A 13,079-nucleotide genomic window follows, 5' to 3' on the forward strand; every position below is an offset into this window, starting at 1 on the left:
GTGGGTCCTTAGGAATAGGCTACAAATGAGCAATAATCTGAACATGGTAATAGATGAAAATAAATAAAAGCGGGTACTGGATGCCACTCAATGGTCTTATACCTGTCTCCTAAAACAAGTAAGGATATCAGAAGCCACTCTATGGACTTACACTAATCTCCATCAGAATAAAACAGAAACAAAACAGGGAAGTCAACTGCCAATCTATCTGGACTTATGTTAACCTCCACAGTATGATCATAGGAAAACAAATGCCACATCACAGGGACTTACAATGAATCCTCACATACACAAGTAAACGCACTAGGCAATGGGTATGAGTGACCAATGAGGTCTTACACTCTACCCCTTCCATGTCATGGGAACAGATGCCACCTTACAGGGACTTATAACTGGTTCCTCAATGGGTAAGCAAACAATGTCACAAGGACGAATGACATGAACATGCACTAATGGCAATCAAAGGTAAAATGCACAATGGCAATCAAGTAATCATGTATAAATGAATCAAGTAATCAATCACATAAATTCAAGTAGCACACGCTATAACCATTCATGAGGCTCAAGCAAAAGGGTTTGACTATGAAAGTCCACTGTAAGAGGTAAGTGTCGCTCTTAACCTGGCCATTGAGGGGCTAAGGTGAAGCAGATGAAAGGATATGAGGGGTGTGCCTCATTGCTTCTATCTCAGGTCCGAGAGAGCATGTAAATATAAGAATGTGGGGGAGTTCAGAAAGATGGAACTCTTTCCCCAATTGACTCGATAGATCTTGGGCTTGGATCTCAATGCTGCAACCATGTAATGGGAGCAATGAGAAGACTCACTGAATAGTGGGAGATAGGCTACTTATCTCTACCTTCCACCAATTGCCTCGAATGAGGACTTTTCCTGCTTGGGACAAGTATAAACATACACAATCAATGCCTCTTAAGGGGGACTTCAGACAATTTGCCCGGCCAAATAACGAGCCGGGTCTCCAGACTACATGAAGAAGAAGGTTTTATACCTCAATGCAAGTTGCTATTCTAGCAAAGCAAAGCAAGTTCTTAAGAGAACTGAGCGGCTAAAGGGTACCTGGAAACAATCCAATAATATCAGCATCCCATTCATAAACAGATAACAATGTAAGAATCAATTAACAATGTACAAATATACAAACAATGATGTGCATAGCACAAGGCTCACATGGACCAAACACCCTACAAAACAAATTGGTTAGTGTATAAGTCAAGCGAAACAAATCCAAAATGTGGAGCAAATCTCCTTAATCATTATCTTTAACCTGAAAAGGCACAATCACACCCAAAGGTAAGTACTATGACCACTAGGACTAGCCTAGGGTCAAAAAGATGGAAAAATCCTAAAACAGCAGCCAATTCATGATGAAAACCAAGTAATATCAAATACAAAGGGATCCCAATTGGTCCCATATTCAAACTATGTTCCTATTTTAAATTATGCAACCTAGAAGGCAAAAGGTGCAATATTAAACCACACACAAGCAACCAGCAAGATCATATCCAAATAAATGCCAAAATGGCACCAAAAAATCCACAAAAATTATGTTCTAACCAGAAGACATTCAGCAAGCCACATGTTAATTTTCAAGTCATTTGGACTAGTGGATCAATAGGAATTAATTAAACATGGTACAGCATGCAAAAACTACATCAAATGAAGTCAAAAATTATACACCAACTTCCATCTAATGGCAAACAGCAATTGTTACCTTCAAAATTCATGGGACCAAAGCCAAAAGCTACCTTAACATGTTAAGAACTATCCTACAAAGTTTCATGTCCATTGGATTAATTATGAGGATATGGCAACATAAATGCTAAAGGTTATACCTATGGAATTCTAACATGCTAGGCAGCAAGAAAAAATACGAATCAATTTGAAAATTGATTGTAAAAAATCCACAAAAATTATCAATGATAGCTAACATGTCAAATAAACTTCCTGCAAAAAATTAGGGCCATTGGCCAATGGGAAGCATAGGAAAATATTTGGGGAATTCAGCATACCAAACTATGTCACATATATACATGTCCAACTTCAATAATTCGTATATAATAGACCATAGACTAAAAAATTCCCAAACCTATGTCAAAAAATCCAGAAGGATGTCTAGAACAGGTGTCTCAATTTTCACTTAATTAGGATGGACTATGTGAATTATAGAATTAAAATGGTAATGTGTATGGAAATAATGCACATTTTAGAACATTCTATGGCTAATTAATATTTATTCAAAGCACTATTTATTTTTCATTTTTATAAAATAATAGAGGAAAAAATGTGATTAACAAAAAAAATCATGGTATTTTTTGGATTATCTTTAAGTGTTATATGAATTTTTTAAGTTTCTAAATATTTATTTAATAATTATTTAGAATTAATTTAGGATTTTATTAATCAATATTGGAGCCAGTGGCATAATTGAAATATTTAAGCTACAGCCTAAAACGCCGCCGTTTCGGTTAGACTGGATGGACGGTCGAGATTGATTCTGGCCAGGAAAAACACTGAAGCGCAGGGCAAACGCGGACTGAAGCGGATCGAAGAGCATTTTTTCCAGAAATTTCCCTGTTCATCGTCTTGCTCAATGTGTTCTTCGTATGGATTTCTAGGTTTTGAGCAAATCGTAACGGAAATGCATAAACTATGTACCGATCGGACCGGTTCTTGATCGCGAGCAAGGATATGGATGCGATTTCCTCTATAGATTAACATACAGCACGAATCGACAGCAAGAAGGAAACGCATCGAAACTTAAATTGACAATAACTCACTCAAATCGCAACGAAATTACAATCCAAAAGCTGTTATACAATCTACGAGCTACAATCTACAACATCCCTAACTCAATTTGACGAAACACAAGATTCGATTTCCAACCTTTCTTGCGATGCGATGCGGATTCGGCGCGATATGAAGCTTGAGATGGCGAAACAGATACAGAAGATTGCTCAGGAATGCGAACGGCGATAGATCTTTAGCTCCAGCACGCTCAAATCCAGAAGATTTCGTGGACTGTTCTTGGAAGGAAAGCTTTACAACAGTCACAAATTTGCCGCAATTTCTTCTCAATCTTGCTCAACAGGAATTGGATTTTACCTGCAAATTAGGAATCAACAGCCAACACACATACAGATTGAAGAAATTTGTGTGAAATGATCCAAAACTCTCTTATCGAAATTGGAGTGAGAATGAGGATTTTTGAGAATTCTCTTTTTGATTTTCTGTTAGAGTTGAAAATGATTGTGAAGAAAAAAATGATTGTGAGAGAGTGATAGTGAGAGTAATTGTATGAGAATGATTATGAGAGAGTGTGAAAAAATTTTTGCAGAGAGTGATTTTTTGCTGTTAGCCTTTCTTTTTATATTTATTATTTCTGTTAGTAATTTTGCTTATATGTCAAAACACTAATCCAAGCATTAGCATAATTAATCAACATGAATTAGTAGGAAAATGGTTTATGTGCAATTTGGAGTTAAGCTCTTCAATGCTTAGAAGCAAGTTCAGCAGAAAATTAACACTTGAAACAAGTTGTAAATCCCCATGGGAAGCTAGTTGCATTGACCTTGTTTCCAAATTCTCATTATTTCCAAAAATGGACCATTTTGCCCCTCTCTTTAAATTGATTCACTTCAAAAATGGCATTTTGCATGGAGCCTTTTCCAAAAAAATCCAATTATGCAACTTTGAAGTACACATTAAATGGAGTTTGTGCATATAAAGAACTTGCAATTTGGATAAACCATGTGGTAGTTATGCCCTCCCGATTACGGGTCTTTTTTGAAATTCATCTGACCATATCTTGCAAACCACACACTGGATTTTTGAGTTCTTGGACTTTTTGGAAAGGTGAGATCAAGATCTTCAACTTTCATGTTGGACAAAATTTGATTCGAAGCTTGTATCATGAAGTTATCTTGAGGGGAGGAACTTTCCATTTTGGGCAGCTGAAAATACAGGTTCATTTGCCATTTTGGGAAACTGTCTGCCTGAGCTCAATTCTTTCAATCTTGGTCTTTGAAATGCCAAATGAAGTTTATATAGACATGTATGAGACATTTTCAACCAATTCCAATCATCAAATCACTGATTAAATGCACAGTTGACCACAGTTGACTTCCGTTGACTTTTGGTTGACTGGGCCAAGTTCTGATGAATTCCAAGCCTTTTTTACTTGAGATATTGATTCCGAATGATATCACAAGTTATATGAACTCTTTATGAATGATCATGGTGTCCAAATTCTTCAAGAATGGTCACCATCTATTGCTCAAGGCCTGATTTGACTGTTTTGGCCTAGTCAGCTTCATCTGCAAGCAACATGGTTAGATGACAATATTTTTGTACTTTTGGTTAGTAAACATATGAAAAACAATGATATACAATATGCTATACATGCTTGGTGATCAAGAATCACACTCACAAGGTATCCCACCCACTAGGAGGACAGCTAGGGTATGCAATGATCCTTGAGGCCATGATATGATATGATATGGGCCATGAGGGATCTTAGGGCCAAAATTGGGGTCTTACACAATCCTACCAGTGAGAGCTGGTTTCTCGAATATGTATTTGATGGGATCCATTTTAGATACCAGCCAAGTTGTGTGAGTCAGCATGTACTGCCTGAGACGCTTAGCAGCCCATGCGAGTGCGGAACAAGTCTTCTCGAGTAATGAATATCTGGTCTCACAATCATTAAACTTCTTGCTCAGATAATAGATGGCATGCTCTTTTCTACCAGTCTCATCTTGTTGTCCCAATACACAACCCATGGATTCATCGAGCACGGTTAGATACATGATGAGAGGTCTTCCTTCAATAGGGGGTATTAGAATCGGTGGCTCTTGCAAGTATTCCTTGATTTTATCAAAGGCTATCTGACAATCCTCATTCCACTCCCCACCTTGATTCTTCCTCAGAAGCTTGAATATTGGTTTGCATGTTGCAGTGAGGTGAGAAATAAACCTGGCGATGTAATTTAGTCTCCCTAAGAAACCACGAACCTCCTTCTCAGTCTTGGGTGCAGGCATGTTCTGAATGGCTCGAACCTTGTCAGGATCTACTTCAATTCCCTTTTGGCTCACAATAAAGCCTAAAAGCTTTCCAGATCGAACCCCAAATGTGCATTTATTAGGATTAAGTCTCAACCTAAACTTCCTCAAACGCGTGAATAGTTTCTCCAGGTTGGTGATGTGCTCTTCTTCTGTCTGGGATTTGGCAATCATGTCATCGACATACACCTCGATCTCTTCATGAATCATGTCATGAAAGAGAGTCACCATGGCACGTTGGTATGTTGCCCCAGCGTTTTTTAAACCAAACGGCATTACTTTGTAACAAAAGGTGCCCCAAGGAGTAATGAATGTGGTCTTCTCCATGTCTTCGGGATCCATCTTAATTTGGTTGTATCCTGAGAAACCGTCCATGAAAGAAAACACGGAGAACTGAGCTGTGTTATCCACTAATACATCAATATGAGGTAATGGGAAATCGTCTTTGGGACTAGCTCGGTTTAAGTCTCGGTAGTCTACGCACATGCGGACTTTTCCATCTTTCTTCGGCACCGGTACAATGTTGGCAACCCATTGCGGGTATTTAGCGACTTCCAGGAAACCAGCGTCAAACTGCTTTCTCACCTCTTCTCTGATCTTGAGAGCCATATCAGGTCGTGTCCTTCTTAGCTTTTGTTTGACAGCAGGGCATTCTTCTTTAAGGGGAAGCTTGTGGGTCACAATGTCAGTGTCTAATCCGGGCATGTCTTGGTATGACCAAGCAAACATGTCGTCATATTCGTGGAGGAGCTCTATCAGTCTTGTCTTTACTGTATCTTGAAGCGTTGCGCCTACCCTTACTTCTCTCTTATCTTCTTCTGTCCCCAGATTGATAACTTCAACATCTTCCTGGTGTGGTTGAATAACCTTTTCTTCTTGTCTGAGTAATCTGGCCAACTCTTCGGGGAGTTCGCAATCTTCCCCCACTTCGTCTTCAGCTTGGTAGATTGGACAATCAAAGTCATATTGGACCATAGCAGTGTCGTTATCAATAGTCTCAGTGGTGTTTCTGCATGTTATGATTTATGCAGTTTATTTAGAATGTGCGTGCATAAAAAATTGATTGCCATTTTCGTAAATAGATCAAAACGAAAGAAAAAGAACAAAAATTTGAATGCAAAACGTCATTTCATTAATGATAAAAACTCTTGAAAAAGATAAAGGAGGCCCTACAACATGCCACTGTGCCTTGGGCAGAGCACAGGGTTTTGTCTAAAAGTGATAAAATTACTTTTGAAATATTTGGGGAACTTCCACAGCCTTCCAGTTTGTTAGTTCTTCATTAGGTGCGGCTTGACGCATCCAGCTGGACTCCCCCTCCTTGCGGTCTTCTTCACTGATCATTGCCACCTGCTTGCCAAAGATGTGGCCAGCGCTGGTGAATGTTTTCTCCACAGAAGGAATCTTCTCTTTGTTAGATTGGTTACCAACTTTGTATGATGATGGGTCATACCCTAAGCCAAACTTGTCTCGTTTCTCTTTCAATTCCACTACTTTGCCCCAGTCTTGTGCATCTTCACTTTCCATAACGGCTTTAGCTCCTTGCCATGAGGCCATGGAAGGTCCGGATTTCGGGACTTCCAAGGTCTGTTGAACGGACATCATGTTTACCACTTCCAGGGATTGGAATGGTGTCTCAGTGATTTCGCCATCCACCTCGATATACCGAAAAGATGTTAAGTGACTGACCAAGATATCTTCTTCTCCTCCAACCACAATCATTTTGTCATTTGTGATGAATTTTAGTTTTTGATGCAGAGTGGAGGTGACAGCACCTGCAGAGTGAATCCAGGGTCTCCCGAGTAAGCAACTGTAGCCAGGATGTATATCCATGACCTGGAATGTAATATTAAAAATTGTTGGACCGATCTTGGTTGGTAAGTCAACCTCTCCTATCACTGCTCGCCTTGAGCCATCAAATGCTTTTACGATTAGGGTGCTGGGCTTCATACTTATTCCTTCCACTGGCAGTTTTATCAAAGTTGTCTTTGGCATGACGTTCAATGAGGAACCTGTGTCTACCAACACCCTTGACAGTATAGTATCCATGCATTTCAAAGAGATGTGGAGAGCCTTATTATGGTTCTTTCCTTCAATCGGTAGTTCGTCATCATTAAAACCCAAGAAATTTCCAGTAGTCACACAAGCTATTACGTCATCAAACTGTTCTATTGTTATGTCCTTGGTGATATGAGCGGCGCTCAATACCTTCAACAGCGAATTCCTGTGTGCTTCTGAGTTGAGGAGGAGAGATAACATGGAAATTTTGGAGGGTGTTTGGTTTAGCTGGTCCACCACCTTGTAATCGCTTTTCTTGATTATTTTCAAAAACTCCTCAGCCTCCTCATGAGTGACACTAGCTTTAGGAGACAGGTGCATGTCCTGCATCCCCTGATTAGGAATGGGGATCTGGACAGCAGCCTCCTTCCCTTTAGCTCTCTCAGAAGTATCAGCAGTTCTTGGTGCGAACACTCGGCCGCTGCGCGTCATTCCTGCTGGCCCCACAATTGAAGTGACATTTGGTTCGTTAATCATTAAAGGTTTATCTTCCTGCCCCTGCTTAAAAGCTCTGGGCTGATATATCCATGGGACTGCCTTCTCATCTTTATATTCGAAAGGTGCTGGGAACTCTATCACCAACGTATTTATAGGTATTTCTACTCTGACCTCATCATAGGGGATATCTACCACGGCTATCTCTTCCTGGCGCTTGCTCTTGACATGGTAAGTTATCTGCAACTCGCCTCGATCCAGCATTCGTTGTATAAAACTCTTCAACTCTTCATTATTCTCTTCCTCAACCATCTCTTCCAGGATCAAACCACTTTTTAGCAATTGTGCTCCTATCATGGTGATAGGGGTTTGAATCTCTTCAACCTTACGGATCAGTTTGCCTCCATCACTCTCCTCAAAGGCACTGACGGAAGCATCCTTATGCGTCGGCATAGGGTTGGTATTCACGTTCGGGCGTCTTGGAGTGAAAGAAACGACCTTGGCTTCGATCAAGTCTTGTACTCGATTCTGAAATGCGAAACAGTTTTCCAAGGTATGACCAGGTGCTCCCATGTGAAATTCACAATGGGCATTAGCGTCGTATCCAGGTGGATATGGAAAAACAACTGGTTTCAACTCCCTCAATGTTAGAAGGCCCTCCTTCTGCAGATATGGGAATATCTGACTATAAGGTACTGGTAGAGGATCAAGTTGTCTTCTTGGAGGTCTTGGCTTGAAATGTCTTGGTGGTGCGGTATTTTGTTGATGATGATGTTGTTGATGTTGTGGTTGATACATTTGTTGTTGCTGCGTCGGCTGTTGATAAGGTATAGGTACCACGGCGGCGACTTGACCATATGAAGCTTGTTGCTTCCCTTTGTAGTTCCTGGATATAGCGTTTGTTTCCCCTTCTCTTTTCTTTGGGAATCCTCCAGAATATTTCTTTGGTGCGCTAGATGTTGTCACTGCTCCAGGAATTTTTCCATCCCTCAACCCCTTCTCTATGCGGTCTCCAATCGTGACGAGATGTGCGAAGTCAGATGCGGCACTGCTCACTAATCGATCAAAGAATGGGTCCTTCAAGGTGTCCAGAAATATACCGGTCATTTCCTTCTCAGACAATGGTGGCTCTACCTGAGCAGCCAACTCTCTCCACCGCTGGGCATATTCTTTGAATGACTCACTCTCCTTCATAGCCATCCCCTGCAACTGCATTCGGTCGGGTGCCATATCTAAGTTATATTTGTACTGACGGAGAAATGCGTCAGCCAAATCCTCCCAACTTTGAATTCGGCCTTGTTCTAAACTCATATACCATCTCAGAGATGCTCCACTCAAACTGTCTTGGAAACAGTGTACGAGTAGTTTGTCATTTTCGGTATGAGCAGCCATTTTCCTGAAATACATCACCAAGTGACTTCTTGGACAAGTTTGTCCTTTGTATTTCTCGAAATCAGGGGTTTTAAATTTAGCTGGGATGACTAAATTCGATACCAAACGCATGTTCATGGCAGAAGCACCGAAGATGTTGTTTCCTTCTATGGCTTTGATTTTCTTTTCCAGGGCACGGAGCCTATCTGCAGCAGGATCTGAAAGTATCTTGGGCTTTGGTTGATCGGGCATGTAGAATGCATCATACTGGTCATCTCCAATTTCGGATCCATGATGAGTAGACGTATCAGAAGGTTCTGCACGGTCTCCATCTCCTTTGCCTCCTACTGGTATCTGAACCAATCTCTTCTTGGTGGGGATGTAACTTTCGTCTTGGGGATTCGGACCTGGCGTGCCATCATTCCTTTTTTCCCTGGCTTCCTCCTCTTCGCTCCTCTCTCTCTGAGCGATTGCAAGCATCGTCTCCAACAGCTGATCCATCTTCTCCTGGATCGTATTGATGTCTGTCCTCATGGTAACCTGGTTGGCCTCCACTTGTTCTAATGTCATCTTGTATTTGCTTCGCGTCTCGTACCGGTGTCGATTAGTCAGTGTGGCTGGATAAAGGGTAAAAAGGTTGGGTAAGTTTTGATTTTTATGAAGTGTGATGCATAATGAAGATGCGAATGTTATGCATATTTTATTTCCAGGGATTCATTCGAGTTTCATTAGTCGTTAGTAATTCGAAGAAACAAAGAAAATACTTATAATAGCAATAATGGAGTAATTTTTTAAACGTCATTCATTCCAATACATAACATAGAGATCCAAAAAGGTCATAGTTCAAAAGTACATTTGTTAAAGGAACAAAATACAAAACATAAGCAAATTAAACAGCCGGCTTTCTGGCCTGAAGCTCTTTTAGTTCCTCATTGAATCTCTTCAACAACCCTTTGCAGAGTAGAACGAAATTGATTATGGCTGGAGGAGTGCTATCTTCTTTCAACTCTTCGACTGCGTCTCTCAACCTCCAGGGCAAATCTTTAGCTGCCCAATTACAGAATCCTACTAGCCCATCGAGTTTTGCACGAAACTTATCCCTGTCCCCTTGTAAGAAGTCTATGGTCTTCTTAAAGGATTCATAATCTTCAATCACATAGTCTCTCTCTTTTAACCATATGGAGCTGTCCTGGCGTAATGACTCTAGCTGGTTCTTCCAATAGCTTACAGACTCCCTGGCATCTCTTACTTCTCGACACTTTTCCTCCCATACCATGGGTGACACCCTAGAAGCTTCAGTGGCTATTTTCTTGAGTCGGCGCTCCTGATCTACTTCTGCTTTTGCCTGACGAACAGAATTGGTTAGTTCTTTTATCTGAGCCCCAAGTGTATCCCTTATTGTCTTGTTCTCCTTTGTGGCTAGATGCCACCAACGCTCATTGTCTTGACATTCTTTCTGAGCTTGTCGTAGTTGACCCTTAAGAGTATCCAAACAATGATCATCCTGTTCTAATCCCACTTTGATCTTCTTTCTCTTATGCTCTTCCTTGTTGAACTTTTCCACGTGAGCTTGAAGTTGCGCTTCTTTTCTCTCAAGCTCCCACTTCATGTTATTTTTCTCATTGATGGTTTGTTGGAGTTTTGTTTGAAGCTCTTCATTCTCTTTTTCTAGCTTTGCCATGGTGGCCTTGAGTTCCTCCATTTCTTCAATAGGGACATGGGTGAGCTTAGGTTCAGGAAGAGGTATAGGTGTCCGAATGACGAATGGCATTTTAATTATCTGCACCCTTTCCTTTACCCACTGAAAATATGGTTCTTTTGTAATCCCATTTGCTCTCCCTAACTCAACTTTTCCTTTTCGATTGACATTTTTCCAAGCTTCTTTGATTCGTTGGAATAAGCTAGGATTCTCAGCCCCAAAGTCAAGTAACAAGAAAGCTTCCAAAGAATTTGCTTCTGGAGGGCCTTCCATTGGGTAACCGAGTTGTCTGAGTGATAGAACTGGATTAGCATTCACACATCCTTGAGTTCCAATGAGTGGTAGATTTGGGAAATCTCCACAACTGAATATGATGTCTGCGTTGATATATTCTTTGGAGTACCAAGATAGATCTTCAGATCGGAGTGATCCCAATCTCTGAGGCCAACTGATATCTGTCTGTTCATCCCAAGCACCTGTCTTCGGAAGATGTTCTAGAAACCACTGATACAATAAAGGAGCACAACAAGCAATCAATCCCTTCTTCTTAGTATACCTATGACTTATGTGATAATACACATCGGCTAACAAAGTGGGTACTGGGTTCCTAGTAAGGAAAACACAAATGGCAGTCATGTCTACGAAACCATCCATATTAGGAAACAGGACGATGCCATAGATAGCCAATGCAATAGCAGAGTAACAAGCATCCCAACTTTCTGCCTTCAATAGGGTATGAGCTCTTTCCAAAAGAAAACTTAGTGAAAACCCTTTGGTATTTCCTTTGGTCTCTAAATTGTCTTTTGCTTCTTTTTCATCCATGTGTAGCGCACTAGCAATGTCCTCGAGGGGAAAAGATTCATCTGTCCCTTCAAATAGTGACTTGTCCTTCATAGGGATCCTAACAAGACGCTCGAATTCTTTCAACGTTGGTGCTAGCTGGAAGTCTTGGAATGTGAAGCATCTTAAAGGTAAGTCATAAAATTGGGCTAAAGTGATCAAGGTTGTATGGTCCACTTGTTGATTGAGGATGCTGAGCAAATTGCCATAGTTCTTTCCAAAGTTGATTCTGTATACAGGGTGCATCTGAGAGATCAAGCTACGTAAGCTCCTTAGATCGGGATCTTTGAACTTGAATGAGTAAATGTTCCTTTTGCTTGATTCCATGTTTCTTGAATTCCTGCAACTCATGATACTCAGATTCCTTGGAAATAAAATAATATGAATGTTATGCTATGAATGATGTTATGCATGTCACATGTAGGTTGATATACAGGTCATGAGAGCGGGTATTCTTGGTTTCTAAACAAAACCCTTTTGGTAGAATGCTAAAGGTAAGAAGTTCCCAAAGTCATCAATCAATGTTTAAGAAAGTTATTGTCATGATGAAAACTCATCCGCTAACAACATCCCTAAACAGAGTCTCGTTTGGGTGAGGCCTTCGTATAGTCCCAAAGAGGAAGACTCCTAGTGGGTCCATACTAGACAATTCTCGAGTCCAAGGTTCTAATAAGGTTCTCAGAGTCATAGATCGAGGTTGGGAATACCACTGTAAGGTAGTAATACGCCCAAGGGATCTCATCTGATTGGGGCTTTCGTATTACCCTAATAAGTCAGAGACTTTTCAGGTAAATACTACATAACCACCGGATATAATGGGTTAAAAGGTCCCTAGAGTCATTGATCCAACTTGAGAATACTATCACCGTGACGAAAACTCGTCGGGCAATAATATTTCAAGAGAATCTCCTCTAGGCGGGGTCTTCGTTTCTTCCCAACAAGGAAGACTCCTTGTGGGCGCCCACTACGCAACCACCAACTTAATCTTATGGTTTTTCTCAGACTCGGGTGGAGAGCCTACCTCACAAAGTATCATCAACCAGAGCACCCCCAATAAGACATAGTCAATAAATCACAATATAATAATTATGACAGAATAATAATAGCATAATAGAAAAATAACAGACAAACAAACAAGATTAACACACAATACAAAAACTGAACTAGATTAGGCTTCACTCTCTTTTGCTTGGAGCTAGTCCCCAGCAGAGTCGCCATCTGTCGCATCTCGAAAAATGCGATTCCTCGTGATGGTCGCGGAAAAAATTATGTTTGAACAGAGTCGCCACCGAACTTTATTTATCCCAATGAAGGAATAGGAAAATATCGATAAAACCTTTAGGAAATGGAATAATGGTCATCGCAACCATATTCGGGTTCGGGAGTGGATTACGTAAGGGGAAGGTATTAGCACCCCTTACGTCCGTTGTACTCAACGGGAACCTTTTAGTTCTGATGTGCGTTTCGTGTGTTAATTTATGTTTGTTTGTTATCTTTGGGTTATAAAATATTGAAAATAGAAATGGATGAGAACCTCATAAAGGAGAAAGGGGGGGTTTTTTATTAGTGTGCTCGCGAAGATACAGCAATCTCCTGCCTA

Source organism: Lathyrus oleraceus, chromosome 1 (genome assembly GCF_024323335.1).
Source record: "Lathyrus oleraceus cultivar Zhongwan6 chromosome 1, CAAS_Psat_ZW6_1.0, whole genome shotgun sequence".
Lineage (NCBI taxonomy): Eukaryota > Viridiplantae > Streptophyta > Magnoliopsida > Fabales > Fabaceae > Lathyrus > Lathyrus oleraceus.